Below are 11,887 nucleotides of genomic sequence, written 5' to 3'. Positions count from 1 at the left end.
CATTTTCGTGCGTCGCTTGCTAACTTTTTTCTTTTACAGTGCATCAGAAGAGTGGCGCAAAAAGAGGGTGCGTCGAATTTTCTTCACCACACGTTATTAACTCCGACCGATTACTAAACCTTTCTATTGAACAGAAAACTTTCCCGTATTCACGCCGAAAATTAATGTATCATTATTGCGAGAATTATCCATTTCGAAAAATGGCGGTAGCACGCTTTGCTTAAAGCTAATAATGGTGCGCCAGGAAAAGACAAGGACGTGAGGGCAATACCTTTCGTCCTTGACTTTTTATGCCTCGCTATTTATCGGTTAACATGTGTCACCAGGTTGACCGAACATTTACGCTTCTTAAGCACGCTTTTAAGCCTATATGTCATGCATTAATAATAAATTGCGATTCGAGGTGATCGCAGTCAGCACAAAAGTCCTTCAGATTCGACGCAGCTGTTGTATGTGGGATATTTTTCTCTCAACCGCGTACATTAGTTGATGAAGATGATAACCACTACCCTTCCGCTTTCTGTTATCGAGTTGGATGAAACCTCATATGCAATGGCTCTAACACCACAGCCCCAGAGTTTCACTCTGTTGCTACGTCTCTAAGTTGGGCATTTAGCGAACACAGACACCACAAAATTTTAAAACAAACGTGGACGCAAACTACAGTAAATTAAAATTGTAGACATATTTGTAATTTTTTTATTTTTTGTTATTTAAATATACTGTCAATCCCCAGAGGGATTGTAACAGGGGTGGGTAAAGAAAAACAATTTTACAGTATTATTAACAAAGAATTATACCAGAGAGAGCGGCACAATCGACTGGTTACATTAATACAGGACGTGTCAAGGGATATGTACAAGGAAGTCAAGAGGCAACACAAAAAACTTACTGTGTTTCAAAATACATAAATAACAATGGTAAGTACAGAATTTGTAAAATTATGATCATAAAATACATGCAAGTAATGCAGCACAAAACAATGAAAGCAAAATGATCAATGTGATAATAACACATATGCCATACAATAGTTTTACTCTGCGTTTGGCCACAATTGCGCTTCTTCTACAAGCTGGGTAAAGTTTTCAGGCGAGCTTTGTTGGGCAATTATTGGATCAAATTTGTTCCACTCGCGCACTGCGAGAGGAAAAAAGGAGTAGAGAAAGGCGTTGTTTTTACACGAAAATTCCTTAATTGTGAGAGCGTGTTTGTGGCGTGTGTTTCTAGAACGGTTGATACTAACAAAGGCTAAGGGATCAATCTTAAAGGAATTGTTAAGCAGTTCAAATAGGAACTTCAAGCGGTGTACCTTGGCTCGGTTAGTCAGCGTCGGAAGGCCTGCGAGATGCAGTAGTTCAGTTGGGGAATCGGTGCGGCGGTATCTGTTGAATATGAAACGAACAGCCTTGCGCTGCACGCTTTCTAACATGGTCACATCGTTTTTCACGTACGGAAACCAAGCTATGTTGGCATATTCAAGAACTGGACGAATGAGGGTGACATGTGCGAGTTGCTTAGTGCAAGGAGCAGAATGACGCAGCATACGTTTGAGAAAAAATAGTTTGTTCGTAGCTTTTTTGTGACGTTTCGAACGTGCGTTGACCAGTTAAGATCTGATGTTATCGATACGTCCAAGTACCGATACTCCTGCACTTTACGTAGTGGGGCGTTGTTGAGGCGATATTCATTTTTTAATGCTGTCTTTTTCTTGCTAATTGTCATGGAAACAATTTTGTCTGGATTCATAATCATCTGCCATTTATTGCACCATTGCGCGACACGATTCAGGGCGTTGTTAAGGTTTAGTTGGTCATTGGAGTTTTTTTATCTCTTGATAGATCACGCAATAATCTGCGAATAGGCGAACTTTGACATTTATATCCCTGGTTACGTCATTATTGTAGAGTAAGAACAAAAGCGGAGCAAGTACTGAGCCCTGTGGGACGCCGGATAGAACAGGAACCGTGTCTGAAACGCATTCACCAAGCTGCACAAACTGGTAGCGATCGGCAAGATAGTCACTAATCCAGCGAAGAACCAGGCCGTCTCCAAATAAGTTGTCTAGTTTAAATAACAATTTCATGTGGGACACCCGATCAAAGGATTTTGATAAATCTAAAAAAATAGCATCAATTTGTGACTGGTCGTTTATGCCTAATGCGAAGTCATGGAGGGTTTCAATTAGCTGGGTAACGGTAGATAGGCCGGATCTAAACCCATGCTGGTTTGAATTAAGTAGATTGTGTTCTTCTACAAACTGGGTCATGTATCTAAGTATTATATGCTCCAGTAATTTACAGCACGTGCAGGTTAGTGAAATGGGGCGATAATTAGTCGGTGAAGATGAGTTGCCTGACTTGTGCACGGGGACTACTTTAGCTATTTTCCATTCTGATGGTAAACGGCCTTCCCGGAGTGATTTTGAGTAAGCAAGAGAAAGAAACTTACTGACTGGTTCCGCATACCGTCTTAGAAAAGCATTTGGGATTCCGTCCGGTCCGTTGCTTTTCTTCTCGTCTAGACTCAGCAGAAGCGATAGCAGTCCGCTCTCAGATATAATATGAACGCCTGGCAGTTTGACGTGGGCGGTAGTGCTGGGCCTGCATTCAGGAAGCTGGTAGTCGTCTGGCGTAAAAATTGACTGAAAGTACCGGTTGAATGAATTTGCCTTTTCTCTGCCTTCCTGGGGGGATACCGGCGGATGAGGGTTTGGACGTTGATTTATATAATGCCAAAACGTATACGGGGCTGTTTTGATAAAATTGGTTAAAGTACTACTGCAGAAACGTTCTTTCGAGCATTTTTTTGCTCTTAAGTGACTTTGTTAATTCCTGGATCCGCAATTGGTAGGCTGGAACAGCTCGTAACTTGTTATTTTTGCGTAGCCTTTATATTTTGCGCTTCGTATGCATTATTTCACGCGTGATCCAAGGATTTTGCTTACGGATTACCTTTTTTGTTGAGGGTACAAAACGGTCAATGCAATGCCCAATATGGGCTTTGAATTGAAGCCAGGCCTCGTCTATGCTGGTTTGTTCGTTGGTGCAGAGATCATAGAAGTCTGGAAATTCGTGAGCAAGGTGTGTAAGTATGGCTGCGTCTTGTGCTCTATTAAATACGTTTGCACTTTTAAATGGACAATGAGAGCGGATGACATTCGGTAAGGGCAAGGTGCACACCACCAGTTCATGGTCAGAAAGGCCTTCATGTGTATGAATGTTAATTGTACCGCGGAGGAAGTGGTCTGTAACAAATATTAGGTCGAGAATTGTTCTGGACGCTCCCTGGATGCGAGTGGGCGTGGAAACAAGCTGACTTAGATTAAATGTGAATAAAAAATCAAGCATTATGGAGCTTGCCACAGTTCCTGAACCCAGAGAGCTCCAGTTAATTTCTGGAAAGTTAAAATCTCCTGCCATTAGTATCTTGCTGCCAGACATATGCTTTAACATGTAATCAAGCAAGGGATCTAGGTACGAGTTTTCTGCGTTTGGTGGCCGATAAACAGCGCCAACGTGCGCGATACCATTTGTCAGATAAATCTTACACCAAACTACTTCAACTGTTGGAACGTCCGGCATGACTGAATATTTTATGTCACCTTTAATAAGCAGAGCGACGCCCCCTCCTTTTGATTCTCTGTCTTTTCTTACAAGTGTGTAGCCCGGCGGCACAATTTCACGGTCTGAAATGTTTTTGTGTAACCATGTCTCTGTAACTGCGACAATATCGGGTTTAAAGGCCAGCACAATAGCTTCAAGTTCATGTGTTTAATTTGTAATACTGCGTGCATTTAAGTTGAGTACAGTTATTGACGTTTGCTCCTGGTGATTCGCTTTCCAGTGTTGTTTTGATCTTCGTTTTTTGGCTTAACTGGAACAATGTCACTGCTCTCACTATCCCACGAGAAGAGCTGATCATTTATTTTCACTTTGTCATACACCAGAGATACCTTTTCTTTTCTATCACGGTGTTCTTTAGTGCGGTCCCATAATTGTTTCCTAACATTCCTGACAGCAAGCGAAAATTCTTCTCCAATGGAGAAACCGGAATCTTTTAGTTTAGAACATTGTTTAAGAATGCTAAGTTTGTCTCGGTAGTCAAGAAACTTCAAGATTATAGGCCTAGCTCTAGTTTCGTTGTCTTTACTTGGTCTGCCCAGACGATGAATTCTTTCAATGTCTGTCTGTAATTCCAAGTATATCCTCAAAGACCGTTTTCGTGACAGTTTCATGCAAAGTGTCTGTAGTTTCATCCTCCTGCTCCTTAACACCATAAATGATTAGATTAGAGCGACGGCTTCTGTTCTCAAGCTCATCGATTTTGCTGGTCATGGTAGCAAGGTTACGTTCTAATTCCGTAACTTTCCTGGCGCACCCCGTGACTTGCGTTTCAAGCCCACTAATTTTTTCAAGCTTCTTTTCTATTGCAATAAGCTTCTGGTTGGTCACAGCTTTACCTTTCTTAATTTCCTGGATGTCTTCAGCAATTATCTTCAGCTGTTCAGCAATCGTTTGGTCAAAAGGGCCGGGGTTTTCTTCGATATCACCGCCAAGCAAAAGCTGATATCGGAGCGACACGATCACATTCAAGAGCAATTCACAAAGCGGCTGTGGGCACGGCAGCAACAGTAAGCAGACGTTGTTACTTCTAAATGATTTCCCGTAACGTTTGCTCACCTGTGCGAAAAATGCGAACGGGTTGGTGACGCTCATCTTGGCGTTGCCGCCGCGCCCACTGCCGAAGGATCCGGCGAACCCGCATTTTATACTGGATGGTCCTGATGTCCGTGTCGATGCGTTTGTAGTTTCCGTTGATAGCCGCGTGGTGCCATACGAGATATGATAGTCGCGCTGGTGAAAAGTGGCGGGTCGAAACGCTGGGATCCCTTCATCGCCTCCAGTAGTCCGAAGAATGTTCACTGACGCTTGATATGCCGATGGCGGCGCCTCTGGTAGCAGCAGCAATACAAGAAAAACCTGTGTGAAAAATGCGAACGGGTTGGTGACGCTCATCTTGGCGTTGCCGCCGCGCCCACTGCCGAAGGATCCGGCGAACCCGCATTTTATACTGGATGGTCCTGATGTCCGTGTCGATGCGTTTGTAGTTTCCGTTGATAGCCGCGTGGTGCCATACGTGATATGATAGTCGCGCTGGTGAAAAGTGGCGGGTCGAAACGCTGGGATCCCTTCATCGCCTCCAGTAGTCCGAAGAATGTTCACTGACGCTTGATATGCCGATGGCGGCGCCTCTGGTAGCAGCAGCAATACAAGAAAAACCTGTGTGAAAAATGCGAACGGGTTGGTGACGCTCATCTTGGCGTTGCCGCCGCGCCCACTGCCGAAGGATCCGGCGTACCCGCATTTTATACTGGATGGTCCTGATGTCCGTGTCGATGCGTTTGTAGTTTCCGTTGATAGCCGCGTGGTGCCATACGAGATATGATAGTCGCGCTGGTGAAAAGTGGCGGGTCGAAACGCTGGAATCCCTTCATCGCCTCCAGTAGTCCGAAGAATGTTCACTGACGCTTGATATGCCGATGGCGGCGCCTCTGGTAGCAGCAGCAATACAAGAAAAACCTGTGTGAAAAATGCGAACGGGTTGGTGACGCTCATCTTGGCGTTGCCGCCGCGCCCACTGCCGAAGGATCCGGCGAACCCGCATTTTATACTGGATGGTCCTGATGTCCGTGTCGATGCGTTTGTAGTTTCCGTTGATAGCCGCGTGGTGCCATACGAGATATGATAGTCGCGCTGGTGAAAAGTGGCGGGTCGAAACGCTGGGATCCCTTCATCGCCTCCAGTAGTCCGAAGAATGTTCACTGACGCTTGATATGCCGATGGCGGCGCCTCTGGTAGCAGCAGCAATACAAGAAAAACCTGTGTGAAAAATGCGAACGGGTTGGTGACGCTCATCTTGGCGTTGCCGCCGCGCCCACTGCCGAAGGATCCGGCGAACCCGCATTTTATACTGGATGGTCCTGATGTCCGTGTCGATGCGTTTGTAGTTTCCGTTGATAGCCGCGTGGTGCCATACGTGATATGATAGTCGCGCTGGTGAAAAGTGGCGGGTCGAAACGCTGGGATCCCTTCATCGCCTCCAGTAGTCCGAAGAATGTTCACTGACGCTTGATATGCCGATGGCGGCGCCTCTGGTAGCAGCAGCAATACAAGAAAAACCTGTGTGAAAAATGCGAACGGGTTGGTGACGCTCATCTTGGCGTTGCCGCCGCGCCCACTGCCGAAGGATCCGGCGAACCCGCATTTTATACTGGATGGTCCTGATGTCCGTGTCGATGCGTTTGTAGTTTCCGTTGATAGCCGCGTGGTGCCATACGAGATATGATAGTCGCGCTGGTGAAAAGTGGCGGGTCGAAACGCTGGGATCCCTTCATCGCCTCCAGTAGTCCGAAGAATGTTCACTGACGCTTGATATGCCGATGGCGGCGCCTCTGGTAGCAGCAGCAATACAAGAAAAACCTGTGTGAAAAATGCGAACGGGTTGGTGACGCTCATCTTGGCGTTGCCGCCGCGCCCACTGCCGAAGAATCCGGCGAACCCGCATTTTATACTGGATGGTCCTGATGTCCGTGTCGATGCGTTTGTAGTTTCCGTTGATAGCCGCGTGGTGCCATACGAGATATGATAGTCGCGCTGGTGAAAAGTGGCGGGTCGAAACGCTGGGATCCCTTCATCGCCTCCAGTAGTCCGAAGAATGTTCACTGACGCTTGATATGCCGATGGCGGCGCCTCTGGTAGCAGCAGCAATACAAGAAAAACCTGTGTGAAAAATGCGAACGGGTTGGTGACGCTCATCTTGGCGTTGCCGCCGCGCCCACTGCCGAAGGATCCGGCGAACCCGCATTTTATACTGGATGGTCCTGATGTCCGTGTCGATGCGTTTGTAGTTTCCGTTGATAGCCGCGTGGTGCCATACGTGATATGATAGTCGCGCTGGTGAAAAGTGGCGGGTCGAAACGCTGGGATCCCTTCATCGCCTCCAGTAGTCCGAAGAATGTTCACTGACGCTTGATATGCCGATGGCGGCGCCTCTGGTAGCAGCAGCAATACAAGAAAAACCTGTGTGAAAAATGCGAACGGGTTGGTGACGCTCATCTTGGCGTTGCCGCCGCGCCCACTGCCGAAGGATCCGGCGAACCCGCATTTTATACTGGATGGTCCTGATGTCCGTGTCGATGCGTTTGTAGTTTCCGTTGATAGCCGCGTGGTGCCATACGAGATATGATAGTCGCGCTGGTGAAAAGTGGCGGGTCGAAACGCTGGGATCCCTTCATCGCCTCCAGTAGTCCGAAGAATGTTCACTGACGCTTGATATGCCGATGGCGGCGCCTCTGGTAGCAGCAGCAATACAAGAAAAACCTGTGTGAAAAATGCGAACGGGTTGGTGACGCTCATCTTGGCGTTGCCGCCGCGCCCACTGCCGAAGGATCCGGCGAACCCGCATTTTATACTGGATGGTCCTGATGTCCGTGTCGATGCGTTTGTAGTTTCCGTTGATAGCCGCGTGGTGCCATACGTGATATGATAGTCGCGCTGGTGAAAAGTGGCGGGTCGAAACGCTGGGATCCCTTCATCGCCTCCAGTAGTCCGAAGAATGTTCACTGACGCTTGATATGCCGATGGCGGCGCCTCTGGTAGCAGCAGCAATACAAGAAAAACCTGTGTGAAAAATGCGAACGGGTTGGTGACGCTCATCTTGGCGTTGCCGCCGCGCCCACTGCCGAAGGATCCGGCGAACCCGCATTTTATACTGGATGGTCCTGATGTCCGTGTCGATGCGTTTGTAGTTTCCGTTGATAGCCGCGTGGTGCCATACGTGATATGATAGTCGCGCTGGTGAAAAGTGGCGGGTCGAAACGCTGGGATCCCTTCATCGCCTCCAGTAGTCCGAAGAATGTTCACTGACGCTTGATATGCCGATGGCGGCGCCTCTGGTAGCAGCAGCAATACAAGAAAAACCTGTGTGAAAAATGCGAACGGGTTGGTGACGCTCATCTTGGCGTTGCCGCCGCGCCCACTGCCGAAGGATCCGGCGAACCCGCATTTTATACTGGATGGTCCTGATGTCCGTGTCGATGCGTTTGTAGTTTCCGTTGATAGCCGCGTGGTGCCATACGTGATATGATAGTCGCGCTGGTGAAAAGTGGCGGGTCGAAACGCTGGGATCCCTTCATCGCCTCCAGTAGTCCGAAGAATGTTCACTGACGCTTGATATGCCGATGGCGGCGCCTCTGGTAGCAGCAGCAATACAAGAAAAACCTGTGTGAAAAATGCGAACGGGTTGGTGACGCTCATCTTGGCGTTGCCGCCGCGCCCACTGCCGAAGGATCCGGCGAACCCGCATTTTATACTGGATGGTCCTGATGTCCGTGTCGATGCGTTTGTAGTTTCCGTTGATAGCCGCGTGGTGCCATACGTGATATGATAGTCGCGCTGGTGAAAAGTGGCGGGTCGAAACGCTGGGATCCCTTCATCGCCTCCAGTAGTCCGAAGAATGTTCACTGACGCTTGATATGCCGATGGCGGCGCCTCTGGTAGCAGCAGCAATACAAGAAAAACCTGTGTGAAAAATGCGAACGGGTTGGTGACGCTCATCTTGGCGTTGCCGCCGCGCCCACTGCCGAAGGATCCGGCGAACCCGCATTTTATACTGGATGGTCCTGATGTCCGTGTCGATGCGTTTGTAGTTTCCGTTGATAGCCGCGTGGTGCCATACGAGATATGATAGTCGCGCTGGTGAAAAGTGGCGGGTCGAAACGCTGGGATCCCTTCATCGCCTCCAGTAGTCCGAAGAATGTTCACTGACGCTTGATATGCCGATGGCGGCGCCTCTGGTAGCAGCAGCAATACAAGAAAAACCTGTGTGAAAAATGCGAACGGGTTGGTGACGCTCATCTTGGCGTTGCCGCCGCGCCCATTCCTATAATTACAATATTGACGAAGAGAATTGTTATCTGCCCTTCGTACAATATGATTTTCAGCATTTTTGTTAGTTTTACTTAACAAATATTTTAATGTAATTTTAACAACTCTCTATGAATCATACTTCCAATTATTCGACAACATGCTACATTTGATTTTTAAACGAATATTGCTGGGGGCATGACGTAAGCCAACAGTCACCGAAACCATGAAGCACAGGGGACGGATCTTTTTCACTTTTCAATTTGACGTTCTGATTACTTGTTAAATGAGTGCAATTATTTATGGCTCAAAAATAATTGGTAACCAAGCCGAAGAAAAAACAACGACATACCGGCGGTGGAATTCGAACGCATGACCTACGAATTTTTTGTCTGCTACTGTGCCAACGAAGCTGTGATGACGGCGGTCCAATCTTCTGCTTTCGAGGGTATTTATAGTGTAGTGTAATCAAACCTTGAGAGTGCTCACTAGCACCACCCTCGTCCACAGCGGCTGAAGTAGTACGTCTTGTATTACCACGAGTGCCACGTAGGAACATAATCGAAAGGTGATGGCGGAATCTGTGCGAGAACCCTCTTATGCGACCTTTGACATCAAGACTGCCAGATTCGAGGCCCTCGTTGAAATGTTGGGCAGACAAGGGGTAGATAGAAAAGGCAAGACAGAGGAAGCCCCTCTTTTTCCTTCCCTTGTCTGCTCTGTTGCTGGCTACATTTTTTTGCAGCTCTGATTTAGTTCAGTCAGTAACATTCAAGCTATTACGTTCGATTAAGACGGTTAAAAGGTCGCTGGTTATTCTTTTCGGTCGAAAAATACAGTTGTTTACAATATGCACTAAAAAGCAGCATTTATAAATTCTTCTCCGCAGTCGAAATTGAGCTGACGGTTATCAGAAATGCAGAAGGAACGTTTCTAAGACTAAATGAGTGAGGTAAAAGAGCTGCACCTTGCCCTGGATTATTCTGCTAAACATGCGTCTATTTCTTGATTTCAGATTTTCCGCAGAACTTTGGATACATCGGGATTATAAATTAAAAAACTGTCCCAATAATCGCTAGCAGCATGGACCCACTGAAGACGGGCATGTCACTTTAATGCATTCGCAGCCCACTAAAGCCAGCGACCGATTAATTGAAGGTGAAGGACATTCCTCTGCTTTCCGATGGATAGTCTTTCGCTTGTCGTTCTTGCACGCACTTTTTTTCACGACGCCCTCTGCCGGCAGGACGATGCTTTTTCTGCCTTTTACTTTACCGTTGTGCTTTAGATTGTTACCACCTTAAAGAAACAGCGAGGTTCGAAGGCCTGGTTTTTTAGCCAGACACCAAGCCAGTGACCTTTTCTCTCTCTCCCTGTCGCTCGGTTGGCAGGTACCTGATGTTCGTGTTGAAAGCGCAGTGGGCTTTTGTTTACATTTCTTCAAACTTAAAACCCCTGCTTGACGTACCAGTTATTTGCGAGTGGTGAGTTAGGCTTTGCTTGTTGGTTCACGATCTTGTTCGGAGCAGTGCGAATGTGGGACAACAGAAAAAAAATTGAAGATGGGTTGTGTTTTTTCTGTCACCCCGTCTTCGCGCTGTTACTAAAATGAATCACTGAGCCACCACAGCGGTTTAAAACGGGCGTTCAATATATAGCCGAAACTACGTACGATAAGCTCAATCTTGCCGAACATTTCCTCATTCGCTGTCGTCAGGATATGATCGCAAGTTGGGGATGAAATATGAACGATGGACTCCCGTCACCAGGACATGCATTTAAGTCATAAGGACGCTTTCACATCCTGATCCCTGTCATGTGTGCGGAATCAACGAATCCACTGCGCAGCTCTCATTGCAACAAACCGACTCGGAAGGACATTCTGCAATGCGTAATAAAGCTAGCAAGACTCTGCATTGAAGAATGATATTCTCGCGCCATAAAAACTTCTGCCTTGTAACGTTGCTAATAAAAAATGCATAAACAGCAATATGAAATTTATGTGCCTGTGCAAAGACACGCAAGGCTGTATGATGCAATAGCGGCAGAAAGGAGTGCGGCCGTCAGTGCCAGCGCAGTCACTTTTTGACGCTGCCTTGAAATGCTTCGCAACGAGCGTGGTGGAAATTACTCGCCTTTCCCATTTTTCTGATCGGTAGCTTACATCTACAGAGAAACGGGTACAAAAGACGTCCTTCAAAAATGACCGCTTCGGTGTGGCCGTAATCGTAATCCTTCTTTGTGGACGGAAGGAGGAGCTAAATATTAGGACATCTTTAATGCCATGCATTGCAGAATAGTTGCTGTCATGTCTTCAAACGTCGGCCAAGACTAAAGCAGGATTTCGAGCGGCCTTTCTCTGCTCATAACGTTATCCGCCTCTGAACGCTATGAGACGGAGGGAATCCATTAACAGTAACGACGCGGTTCCTTTGTGCTTCTTTTAAAGCGATCACCTGATAAACTCCAGCAATGAATCGATGCTCTTTTCTTCGCCCACTGTACCTGCTATTTCTTCCCCTTCATTTCCATTCGAGCCCTCCTGCATAATATTAACAACCACCAAGTCCACATTCAGACTGAAGGTTTGATTTGAAGGCAAGCAGCAGTTCGTGGGTTGTCTCCTCCTTCTACCCCGTTTCTGAGTCCCCTCCTTATGACAGCTGCATAAGGCGTACGATCGCAATGGGTGCTTTTCTGCGAACCACCACTTTTCGGCTCACCTGACCAGCATTCTCATAGACGAGCACAGGAACTCAGGTCTATTAAGACACCACCTAAGACGCTTACGTTGAGGCCGATGTCACTTTCCTCGTAAAAACTTTCTAATAGACTTGTGACTGTAGAGCATAAAAGACTGTAAACATCCAGTGTCTCATTCTCTTTCTGCCCAGGATCGATTTTTGGGTGCGGTATCCTAAAACACGAATTCGTATCATCCCGGCCATCTTCAAACCACGTGT

At 47.2% G+C, this 11,887-nt stretch overlaps 1 pseudogene; it reads right to left on the bottom strand.

The window, feature by feature from the left end:
* Window positions 1-3,808: 3,808 nt before the first annotated feature.
* Window positions 3,809-11,658, bottom strand: LOC144134249 (uncharacterized; annotated as a pseudogene).
* Window positions 11,659-11,887: the final 229 nt, after the last annotated feature.

Source organism: Amblyomma americanum, chromosome 5, assembly GCF_052857255.1.
Source record: "Amblyomma americanum isolate KBUSLIRL-KWMA chromosome 5, ASM5285725v1, whole genome shotgun sequence".
In the NCBI taxonomy this organism is placed as follows: Eukaryota; Metazoa; Arthropoda; class Arachnida; order Ixodida; family Ixodidae; genus Amblyomma; species Amblyomma americanum.
The sequence above is the reverse complement of the archived record's forward strand: the minus strand, read 5'-3'. Positions and strand labels throughout refer to the sequence as shown.